Genomic DNA, 12,673 nt, shown 5'->3' with positions numbered 1-12,673 from the left:
CCTTATTCATCTTCGTATCTCTCGTACAGCCCAGTGCAGAGTAATAATTACTGTATTACATGGACTGGAGCTTTGAAGCACAGAAGACTGGCAGGAGTAAGAAAAAGACACAGTCACTGGTGTTTCTATAAGAATTTAGTCCATAGAGGATGTGACTCTTGATCTTGGGGCTGTGAGCTCAAGCCCCACATTAGATGTACTTAAAAATAAAATTAAAAAAATAAAATAAAAAATAAAAAAAGGGGGCACCTGGGCAGCTTGGTCAGTTAAACGTCTGACTGTAAGTCAGCCATGATCTCACAGTTTGTGGGTTCGAGCCCCACGACAGGCTCTGTGCTGACAGCTTGGAGCCCGGAGCCTGCTTCCGATTCTGTGTCTCCCTCTCTCTGCCTCTCCCCTGCTCATGCTCTGTCTCTCTCTTAAAAATAAACAAACACTGAAATAATTTTTGGAAAAAAAAAAAGAAATTTGGGGCTCCTGGTTAACTGTCTGACTCTTCATTTCATCTCAGGTCATGATCTCACGGTTTGTGAGGTCAGTTCGTGAGATCGAGCCCTACATTGGGCTCTGTGTTGCCGGTGCAGAGCCTGCTTGGGTTTCTCTCTCTCTCCCCCCACCCCTCTCTTTCTCAAAATAAATAAATAAACTTAAAAAAAAGAAATTAAAAAATAATTTTCAAAAAGTTAGGCTTAAAGATAACACAGGTAGCATATTTCATTTTATTTTATTTTTTAGTTTTTAAAGGGAGATTATTTTTAAATGTGTCACAATTTATAGAAATATATTGTGCAAATTCTTGAGACTCAACTCATAATTTCTACAATCTATGCCTCTTTTTTTCAATGTTTATATTTATTTTTGAGACAGAGAGAGACAGAGCATGAGCAGGGGAGGGACAGAGAGAGAGGGAGGCACAGGATCCGAAGCAGGCTCCAGGGTCCGAGCTGTCTGGACAGAGCCTGATGCGGGGCTTGAACTCACAAACTGTGAGATCATGACCTGAGCCGAAGTCGGATACTCAACTGACAAAACCACCCAGGCGCCTCTTTTTTTAAACACATACATTTACAGCTAGAAAAAAGGATAGACTCATTTAAAGACTCACTTAAGCTTGCTTTCCGTTTTACAGAAGGGGACACTAAGTTCTATTATGTTTATTAAAACATCCTTTCCTTACGTTATAATCACTTCTTATATACATATTAAAGGGTAGTGTTTTTTTTAGTTCTTGTTTAGGAATTTAGAAGGTACTGATTAAATAGTGTCGGACTGCATACTCAATTTGAATGTATCCTTATTACTAATATATTCGACTCTTAAATTTGCGCAAAGACCGTGACCTAGAATTTTGCTAGCATGCAGTGTCCTCTAAAGTTAGGGACATGTGCCATACTGTGGATAGAAAAGCTCCCAGGGACTTCTGTATTGTTAGTGGAAAGGCTTTTGGGTGGAAAGGCATCCGTTTCAAATAAATCCATTGCAAGCCTGGGACACAGCTACCAGTAAAACAGCTAGATGCGTAAGGAACCCTGTCGCCCCACCCATGAAGTTCCCAAAATTTTGAACACCCCACCCTTGAATCTTAATAGAAAGAGCCCCAGATAAGCACCTGTGACCTTGCTGTGTGGCCTCTGGGTGTATATGCCAAGTACCTTCCAAGACTTGGGAGTAATAAATCTTGTTCTTCCAGATTCTTTGATGGTTTTGCTGAGGTGTGCCCTGAAGCAACAGTTAAGAACCACGGGGCCCCTGCTATAGCCACAACGTTGGCCCTAGTAGGGAAGGGGGAAACACCCGTGGGGCTCGCTGTGAGTAAATATGGCCCTAGCGAGGGGCTCAGGTATTTCTAGGCAAGGACGTCACTATCAATAGGATGAGAAGACACAACATTTTATTTTGAGTAACTTTGGATGGAATGTTCCCTGGTGCCCAGAAACGCAAATGCAAATGATTTCCTAGAGAATGTGCCCTCAGGGTCAGGCATCAGGCAGTCCTCACAGAGAGCACAACAAATTTGGGCTCATAATATTAAAAAAAAAAAAAAAAAAATCAAAGAACATTCAAGAAAATAAGCCATCATGAATGAGAGGCAGCAGAAACGACAAATGATGAAAGCAAGTCCATAAAAACCTCAGATGGCTGAAGGTGACTGTTTTGAGTCAGGCATCCTAAGATCTTTTAGTTTTTCATGATTATTTATTTTTGAGAGAGAGAGAGAGAGAGCATGAGCAGAGGAAGGGCAGAGAAAGAGGGAGACCTGGAATCTGAACCAGGATCCAGGCTCTGAACTGTCAGCACAGAGCCCGACACAGGGCTCAACAAACTCTCAGACTACGAGATCATGCCCTGAGCCGAAGTCAGACCCCCAACCAACTGAGCCACCCAGTCACGCCCCCTAAGATCTTTTCAAAAGAAATATATTGATTAAATTTACTTTATATGTTAAAATTCTAAGAGTAATCACCCAAATAATAGAAATTGAATGTATGTGCTCCAAACAGATGAAGGGCAGAAAAATGGAATGAGAAAAAACACTTTAATCGGTCCAAAAGTAGACAAGAAAAGAAAAGGAAAATATGAAAAAAAAAAAAAAAAAAGCAAGGCAAATAGATAGCATATAATATATGCAAATAAGAAGAGAGCAAAAACAAATCCAAATAAATGAGTAATCATAAAAAAGGTCAATGGCATGAACTTTTCAGTTAAATGTCATGGACTCTTAGGCTGCATAAAAAATTAAACTCAGATATGGGCTGCTTTCAAAAGACATAACAAAAACAGCAGAACAGAGAAAGGTAGAAAGTAAAAGACTGGATAAAAAATAAGCAAGTAATGAAGGGAGGTGGGTGGGGGGTGGGTAACTGAGGGAGGGCACTTGTGATGAGCACGGGATGATGTTGGGGAGGGTGGAATCAGTACATCGTATACCCGAAACTAATATTGCACTGCGTGTTAACTAACTGAAGTTTAAATAAAAACTTAAAACAAAAACAAAGACGACCAGGTAAATACTAACCAGGAGAAAGCTGGTGTAGCTGTGTAAATTACAGGCCACAGTCAAACCAGGATAGAATTTTGAAATGTTACCAGTAAGTCATCACTGAATGATGAAAGGTTTACTCACCAGAACAACATAAAAATTCTAAATGTATTGTACCTAATAGCATAAACAGAGCTTCAAAATATATTAGGTAAAGGAAGAATAGCTATACCGACCATTATTGTGAGAAACCTTCACGCATACTTTTCTCAATAATTGCTGCAACAGATGAAAATTTCTTTTTTAATTTCTTGATGTTTATTTATTTTTGAAAGAGAGAGACAGAGTGTGAGGGGGGAGGGGCAGAGAGAGAGGGGGCCACAGAATCCGAAGCAGGCTCCAGGCTCCGAGCCGTCAGCACAGAGCCTGACACGGGGCTCGAACTCACGGACCATGAGATCGTGGCCTGAGCCGAAGTTGGATGCTCAACCGACTGAGCCACCCAGGCGCCCCATTGAACAGATGAAAATTCCTAAGGATATGGAAGAATTGTCCAACATAGTCAGCAAGCTCGAAGTACTAGACATATTAACCCATTACTCAACAACTAGAGGAAATACACGCTTTTCCTGAGCACAGCAACACTGTGCGTTAGGAATTTGACCTTGCCAAAGACAGGTCTGGCTTTTTCCCTTGACTTCTGGGAGATAATCTAAGTCATACCTCGTGGGAGTGTCTTTGTTTAGGGTAGATGTGGCTGGCCACACCAGGTGGTCTTAGATTAGGGACTAGTCATGCCAGAAGGACCAATCATGGGGTATAGGGTGAGGGGCTTTGGGTCACACAACATAGGAGACTGGATTCAACCATGTGGGCAATCAATCAACCAATCAGTCATGTGCACAGTTGAGGCCCTAACAAAAACCCTTGACACTGAGGCTTAGATGAGCCTCCTCTGTTTGGCAACACTCTGTGCACACTGTCACAAATCAATGCCAGGGACCCCGACCCTTCCAAAGAAGGGTCCTGACCCTTCCAAAGAGGACAACTGGAAGTTTTGCATCAAAACAAAAAATAAAGACCCTTCCCCTCTCATATGTGGGGAATTTTAAAATCACACTAGTAAATTGCTTATGGACCAACATAGATCTTCTAAATGAAGAGTTTTAGTTAGTTTTGTATCTACGTGTTAAAAAGGAAAAATAAATGCAATACCGTACTCTTGGTTTGCAAGGTCAATTCACAGACATCAGAGAAGATGGAAAGAAGCTCACTAGCTAGATCTTTAACCAAACATTTGCATAATTGGTGGATGTGATAGGAAACGCTTAGTAAAAGGAGCCAATGATGCATTTTTCCCCATTTGATGTCAGAACCTTTGTGAGTTGTCTTTTCGGCTGTGACATACATTAAAAACCAAGTACTTGAGGGAAAATGGGCGATTGGCATTGAGGAGGGCATTTATTGGGGTGAGCACTAGATATTGTATGTAAACCAACTTGACAATAAATTATATTCATATTAAAAAAACAAACAAACAAGTACTGGGACATGCAGATCAATGGAATAGAATTGAGAGTCCAAAAATAAACCCATACATTTATGGTCAATTGATTTTTGTTACCATAACAATTCAATAGGGCCAAGAATAGTGTTTTCTTTTCTTTTTTAATTTTTTAATTTTTATTTAAAAAAAATTTTTAATGTTTTTATTTTTGAGAGAGACAGAATGTGAGCAGTGGAGGGGCACAGAGAGAGGGAGAGAGAGAATCTGAAGCAGGCTCCAGGCTCTGAGCTGTCAGCACAGAGCCCGACGCAGGGCTCGAACTTGTGAACTGTGAGGTCATGACCTGAGCCAAAGTCAGACGCCCAACCAACTGAGCCACCCATGCGCCCCCCTAAGAATAATATTTTCGACCAACGTGCTGGGACCACTGGCTATTCGCATTCAAAACATGAAATTGAACTCCTACCCCGTGCCATGTGCAAAAATTAATTCAAAATGGATCAAAGACCTACACAAAAGAGCTAAAACTGTAGAGCATAGATGTAAAGCTTCCCAAGCTTGGATTAGGCAGTGGTTTTTTTACATATGGCACCAAAAGCAAGGACTTTGGAATCAGACCTTTGTGTCCTATGCTCCTTGCTGGATCTACAATCTTGTTCATGTCGTTTTCTCTCTTCGACTCTGATCATTTGTAAAATGAGAATAAACCACCTCACAGAGCTGTTGTAAGAATCAAATGAAATATGTTTGAAAGCATTTTAGCGTAGCGCCCGCACAGCGTAGACATTCAGCTGCAATCATCCTCGTCACCGTCAACATTGTCAGGGAAGGCAGACAAGAATCAAAGTGTGCTAAGGGCTCGTCCGATCAGGAACCTGTGGGAACAGCTTGAACGACTCTGTAATTTGTAGGTAACTGATCACAATGCGACATAATTCTTGTCTGTAGATACACAAATTCTGTCCTGTCTTTTCGCGGTTTGGTTGACTTCCTACTCCATCCCTTGTGGGCTCAGCCTCCATTTACACGTTCAGTTTGGTATGGCTGATCTCTAAGCAAGAGCACTTTGTGGTATGCTTTAAGTGGTTAAATTGTGTGGCGTGTGAATTTTATCTCAATCAAGCCATTAAATTTTTTTTTTTTTTTAGTCCCCCAGCACTATTTAGCATCATTCCATGAAAGAATCCAGGTGGGAGCAATTCAGGCCACCCTTCTGGAGCTGGAGCTAGCCAAGCCATAGGCCCCTGGAGGGAATCCATACGTATGGAGCCCAGAGCTCTAGGGGTATCTGGTTGGCCAGATGAGGCAGCAGGCAGTGGGGCAGAAGGACTCCACAGGGGAGAAAATAGATGCATGGCCAAGTTGGGTCCCAGTCCATGTCCCAGACCAAAAGGGACTTAGAGAATTTCAAGGAAGGCACTTCAAAGTGTGGGGGATGTACTGGTGGAGGGGCTCCAATACAGGCCCCTTTTTCTAAGGTAATACCACCAACGTGATGTCTCTTTCAAAAATGCTTGCCTTTAGTGTTGAGTTCTGTGAATATATTCTAATTAAGTTAGCTGAGGACAGCAAAAATAGAAAGACATTGTTTAAGTCTGTACTACAAAGTCCTTATCTTCTCCCATCCCTTGGGTTGTTAACCTCTAGAGAGTTTTCACACTTTGATGCTCTGGGGTCTTTCACATTCGTAAACCCTCTTCCTAGAATCTTTGGTACCCTCAACAGATCAAAGTCTCCTGGAAGATATCCTTCCTCGGTGTATTAGTTCCATTTCCAGGAAGTGAGGTACATCTGCATTGCAAAACAGCAGCCATGCGGCCTTCTCCCTCACCAGCCCGGGGTAAATGTTATTTTCCTGACAAGCCGTCTGGATGCCTTCCAACCCCCACGGCTCTGTGCATCAGTCTCTATGGAAACCGTTTTCCTTTCCAGACAAGCTTGTCTCCTCCGGTACAAAATGGATTTTGCACTCTTTTGCCCTAATTCAAATCACCTCCCCTCACTGCTCTCTAGAGCTGCAATTCTGCAGTTCTTCTAGCAAGGGTGTTGTTGAATAAACCACTTCTGGCCCCACCAGACTCATCTCCACACACGCACCCTGGGCAATTCCCCTCTCTCCCTGCCTCCCTCCCTTTGGTCATGTTCCTGCCTGCGCCTAGCATTCCGCTCCCCACCCCCCTCCCCATTTAACCCAGCCGAGGTAAAGCACCACATATCTGAAGCATATTGTGGCCATTTGCCTCTCAGAAGAGTCTAGAAGCACAAAGTTAGCCGCATGTGAGTCAAGATTTCCAGCTTCAGCCGGTGCCTCGGGCTGGCAGGTTGAAGTCGAAAGGAACACAGCTTTGTACCCAGCCAGCCGCTGATCTTAGTAGTCGGCTATTAAAAAGAATAATAATTTTGTTAAAAAGGCACAACTTCTATGCGGAAGGATGTGGGGGAAAGAGGAAAAAGAAGTAAAGTACTGCCTTTTCCAAGAAATGTGTTTGGAAAATTCCTGCAGGTAGAGCTCTCAGAGCCTGTGTATTTGGGGCCCATGGGCCTCCTACCATCGTAACGACTTTTCGTGGCCCCACAATTTTCCTTTCTTTTTGGGGGGGGGGCGTTGTATGAGGAAAACAATGAAAATTTTCTTTAATCTTACATTCATCTTTTTCTTGTGCTTTTAAAAGTGGTTACAGTAGTTTGGGGGCACCCAGGTGGCTCAGCCGGTTAAGCATCTGACTCGACTTTGGCTCAGGTCATGATCTCACCATCATGAGCTGGAGCCCCGTGTCAAGCCCAAGCCCAGCATGGAGCCTGCTTAAGATACTCTCTCTCTTCTCTCTATCTCTCTCTCTGCCTCTTCCCTACTCACTCGCTCTCTCTCAAAAATATATATATCATATATGATATATAATATATGTATAATATATGAATATATATGAATATATGAATATATGAATATAATATATTCCTGGAATTACAATACTTTTAGAGGTCAAAAATATATATATTATATGGTATATGATATAATATATATTATTATATGATATATGATATTATGTGATATATGATACATAATATATGATATCATATACCATATATATCATATATTATCATATATATCATATATCATATGATATAATATATATCATATATTATATGATATAATATATATCATATATTATATGATATAATATATATCATATATCATATGATATAATATATAATATATATCATATATTATATGATATAATATATATCATATATTATATATCATATATCACATAATATCATATAATATATCATATAATAATATATTATATCATATATCATATAATATATATATTTTTGACCTCTAAAAGTATTGTAATTCCAGGAATCACTGCTAATGGAGAGTCAACCCAGAAGTCCTGTCTCTGACCTTCCTAGCTGCGTGACCTCAAGGGAGTTGTTTTAATATATTTGTGACTCAGTTTCCTCATCTGTAAAATAGTTTATTGGATTGTGGCTAAGGTTAAATGGGCTAATATGTGCTAAGACCAAAGACTGACACACAGCACTGTGTGTGGCAACAACTATCATTATTACTTATTGCTAATATTAGGTATTTAATCAATATATACAGAATAAAAAAACAAATATTATCCTTATGCCAAGATATTATTTTTCAGCAACATCAAACCACCTTAAAAGAAGGATTTAATATTTTTTTTAATGTTTATTTATTTTTGACCGAGAGAGAGAGAGAGAGAGAGAGAGAGAGACAGAGCATGAGTGGGGGAGGGGCAGAGAGAGAGGGAGACACAGAATGTGAAGCTGGCTCCAGGCTCTGAGCTGTCAGCACAGAGCCCAACGTGGGGCTTGAACCCACAGACCGAGAGATCATGACCTGAGTCGAAGTCAGACGCTCAACTGACTGAGCCACCCAGGCGCCCCAAAAGAAGGATTTTAAATGTAGGCATAATTATTTCTATTTCTGAGAAGGAGAAAAAGGAAACAAAGCCTTCTGGGAGATGAGGCAAATCGTTGATAATATATGAATGGATCTTTTTTCCATACACGTTCAGGAAGTCACAAACCCTTTTCCAGTGGAAGCATTAAGAGGCCACCTGGCCTCGCCTTCTAAACACTGAAAAGAATCCTTTAATTTTTTTTTAATTTTTTTTAATGTTTATTTATTTTTGAGACAGAGAGAGACAGAGCATGAGCAGGGGAAGAGCCGGACGTGGGGCTTGAATCCACAAACCGTGAGATCATGACCTGAGCTCAAGTCAGACACTTAACCGACTGAGCCACCCAAGTGCCCCTGAAAAGAATCCTTTCTATAACACAGCATCTTCAACACTCTCAAGAACATGGGGGAGTTGAATCATCCATCAGGGATCTCTTTCCACCATTAATCAGGTCAAGTCTGAGAATGTTCTTCCATCTATGCCCACTAAACCATTGGTTTCCTGCAACTTTGATCCATTGAACCAGCTTCTGCCTCCTGGAAGCTACTTAGAAGAAGGTTGTTTTCAGACAAGCTTCCAAGCATTTTTAGATGGAGGTCAAGTATTCTTTTGTCTTCCATGTTACAAGGTCGTATCCACACTTTTCATCGATGCTCAAGAGCCCGTGACTCAGACTCAACGCCAACCTGATCTTGCTCCACGGGGCACAGTCTAATACCACCCGGACTACTTGGCCCCCCAGCGTGCTGTGCCCGGACCAGTCAGGGAGCCCTGGCACGTCATTGCCTTTGGTCTGGGTACCTTACTATATTAACAGAAATATAGGTTGAGATTGCTCGAGATGTTTTGTCAGTTTCGTTATGCTGTGGTTGGTTTATACGAAATGAGTGATCAGTTAAGTTCTCGAAGTCCTTTTCGTATAAGAATTTATCAGGTCAGGCTTTCTTCGTCATTCACTGGTAGAATTCATTTTATAAACCTCAACATAGGACTTCCCTTACTGCTTTCTGCTCAGTGTCTTAGCCTGTTAAATCTTGATTTTCTTTTGGCAATCACATTGGTTTTCCCAACCTTTACCACCTAAAAACTTGGCGAGCCTACCTTGTCTGGCTTTATCTAAGTCATTCACACACATCTCACCTAGAGCAAGGTCAGACCACTCATCTAAGAGATTGCCTCTGGGTTGACATACTTTTTGGATATAGTCACCCAACAAGTTTTGAGTGTCCTACTTGCCATCATTTAGCTCAAATGTGAGCAGAAAAGACTTTGTCAGAGGCTAATTCAAATCAGCATTTAGTTTGTCTAGCGAGGTGGTTTGCAAACCAAGATGCCCTTCAGAATCACGTCCTTTGAAATACAGATTCCTGGGGCGCCTGGGTGGCTCAGTTGGTTGAGTGGCTGACTTCGGCTCAGGTCATGATCTCACGGTCCGTGAGTTTGAGCCCCGCGTCGGGCTCTGTGCTGACCGCTCAGAGCCTGGAGCCTGTTTCTGATTCTGTGTCTCCCTCTCTCTCTGACCCTCCCCCATTCATGCTCTGTCTCTCTCTGTCTCAAAAATAAATAAACGTTGTTAAAAAAAAAATAAATAAAAAAAATAAAAAAAAAAAAATGCATTTGAAATACAGATTCCTGGCCCCAGCCCAGAGACCCTAAGTCAGTAGGTTCTAAGTTCTGAGAATTGGTCATTTTTATTTTTTTAAGTTTATTTATTTATTTTGATAGAGAGAGAAGGAGAGAGAGCGAGTGGGGAAACAGCAGAGAGAGGGGGGGAGACAGAATCCCAAGCAGGTTCCGCATTGTCAGCGTGGAGCCTGACGCAGGGCTTGAGCTCACGAACCGTGTGATCATAGCCTGGGTTGAAATCAAGAGTGGGACACTCAACTGACTGAGCCACCAGGTGCCCCTATGAGTCATTTTTAAAAGCACCCCAAAATCATTTTGTATGGCTAGCACCGGGGGACCAAGTGCTCTTGCTAAGCCAAGTGTGGCTGCTGGGTCAGAGGCAGCACCTGGGAGGAGCCGGTTGGGAAGGCAGTGGCTCCTCTCCGACCTCGGCCCTGCTGGGTCAGCATCGAAAGATCACCAGGTGACCCACTGGGAGCATTACTGTCTAATGCGGAACTCTGTCTAAGCCGTTCCCATAAGTTAGCTCTCTGATCACTCAAGAAGAAGGAGAAGGATGAGGAGGAAGAGGGAAAGGAATGGGGAAAAGAGAGAAGTTCTGCCCCCTCCATTTATTAGAAGTTTGGAGCTGGCCAAATTATTTCACGTCTCTTTCACCTCCGTCTCTTTGTCTATCCAATGGGCATGGTTCGCCTGCCTACCTTACAAGGGCTTTGTAAGGGTTAGATGAGCTGATGCCTGGGAGTCACTGAGCACAGGGAGCTCTTGGTGTGTCTGCCCTGGAGTGAATTGCGTGCTCCCCAAATATATTGAAGTCCTGACCCTGGGTATCTTTGAAGATATCCGGTGATGAGGCAGGGATTGGAGTAGTGCGGCTGTGAGACAAGAAACACCAGAGCCTGACAGCCACCGTGGGAGGCTATGAAGAGGCAAGGAAGGACTCCCCTACAGTGTTCACAAGAAACATGGCCGGCCAACACCTTGGCTTCAGACTGTAGCTTCCAGAGTTGTAAGACAATCCATTTGTTACTTGAAGCCACCTAGTTTGTGGTACTTTGTTAGGACCGCCCTAGGGAACAACTATAATGTCTTAGATACAATTACTGTTATTACTACCCGACGCCGGCACTGTGGTGAACAAGACCCAGTCTCTGGAGGGTAGTGATGAATGGCTTCGTACCCATCGGTGGGCCTCTTCCAAGAGCAGGACCACACCGGGAGAGCAGAAAGACTTCCCGAGGGAGATGTGATCTCTGGGACTGGACAGTCGGGTAGGAAACAAGGCTGCTTCTGCTGTTCTAGGCGGAGGGGCAGTGGTCGAAGGCCACTTAGGGGAAAGAGGTGGCCAGTAGCACCTCTGAACTCCCAGCTGCCATCTTGGCAGCCTTTGGTCTGTGGGTTGTCTGAAGATGGCTGAATGAGCGCCTTTCAAATGGCCCCGTGGCCTCAGTTTTTCTTCAGCACCTGGAGCGTCGGGTCCCCTCTTTACAGTGAGTGCTGTTCACACCCCATCTGAAGACTCCTTTTGGAAAGAAGACTGCAAAACGGTACTTGAGCGATCCTGCGGTCCCCCGTTTAGCCTTCCTCGCTCTCTCTCTGGTGTCTGCGTCGTGCAACCCTTCTGTCCGCTCCACTGTTCCCACTCAGCCTGACTTACCGCCTCCCTGGTAATGTTCAGATAAGGCCGTGTCCATTTCTGGGATTTGTCCTTAATTCAGCAACCCATCTTGTCTCTTCTGGGTTTCTGTGGTGCCTGTTCTTTGAAAAATGTCCCCTCATCAGAAAGCTGCTTCTAGGGCCACTCTTCTTCTCTCTAGGACTATCGAGAAAATTGCTTTTATTCTCGCTGTACTCAGTGGCAGTTTTATTTTTAGTGTTTTCATTTTTAGACCCTTCCATCCCTGTTGAACACATGCATCTCCTTGGGGGTTTCTAGTCATAGACTCCTGTCTGTCTTCTCTATGAACTTACAAAAAAAGTTTTATTGGGGCGCCCGGGTGACTCAGTGGGTTGAGCCGAAACCGAGAGTCAGACGCTTCGCCCACTGAGCCACCCGGGCGCCCCTAATGAAGGAACTATTTACGAAGTTGTGGGCAGGGTTAAGAGAAGCCAAGGGCTCACCACGAAAGGACACGGTCACCGCGCCTGCGTCTGATGGGCAAAGAGAGAAGTGTGGTGGAAGGTCAGGGCCACCTACGGGGACAGTGGGAGCCAGTACCCCTGGGCAGCCTGGCAGGACGGGAGCAGGGCCCTTAGTACCGGTGGTGGTTAATCTTCTGTGTCAGCTCGGCTAGGCCGTGGTCCCCAGGTTTTGGTCAAACGGCAGTCTCCATGCTGCTGTGAAGATACGGTTAACATTTGAATCGCTGCTTTCCTGCCCACACCCAAGAAATACAGCCAAGCTGGTGGACGTTGTCTGCGGAGGTCAGAGTCGGGGGGGCAGATCTGGAGGGGCAATCGGGACTACCAGGCAGGGCCAGCCTCTTGCCCCGAGTACCGATCTGGCCAGTCTACTGATGCCCAAGGCCTTTCGCCGGCGCCCCTCGCCAGCCGTGCACAGCCAGGCGCACCCACGGTGCCGTCGGGATGCACCTGCCCACCGGCTCCCCCCGCCCCTCTCCC

This window comes from Panthera onca, chromosome D2, assembly GCF_046562875.1.
Source record: "Panthera onca isolate mPanOnc1 chromosome D2, mPanOnc1 haplotype 2, whole genome shotgun sequence".
Taxonomy (NCBI): Eukaryota; Metazoa; Chordata; class Mammalia; order Carnivora; family Felidae; genus Panthera; species Panthera onca.
Note: the sequence above shows the minus strand (reverse complement) of the source record.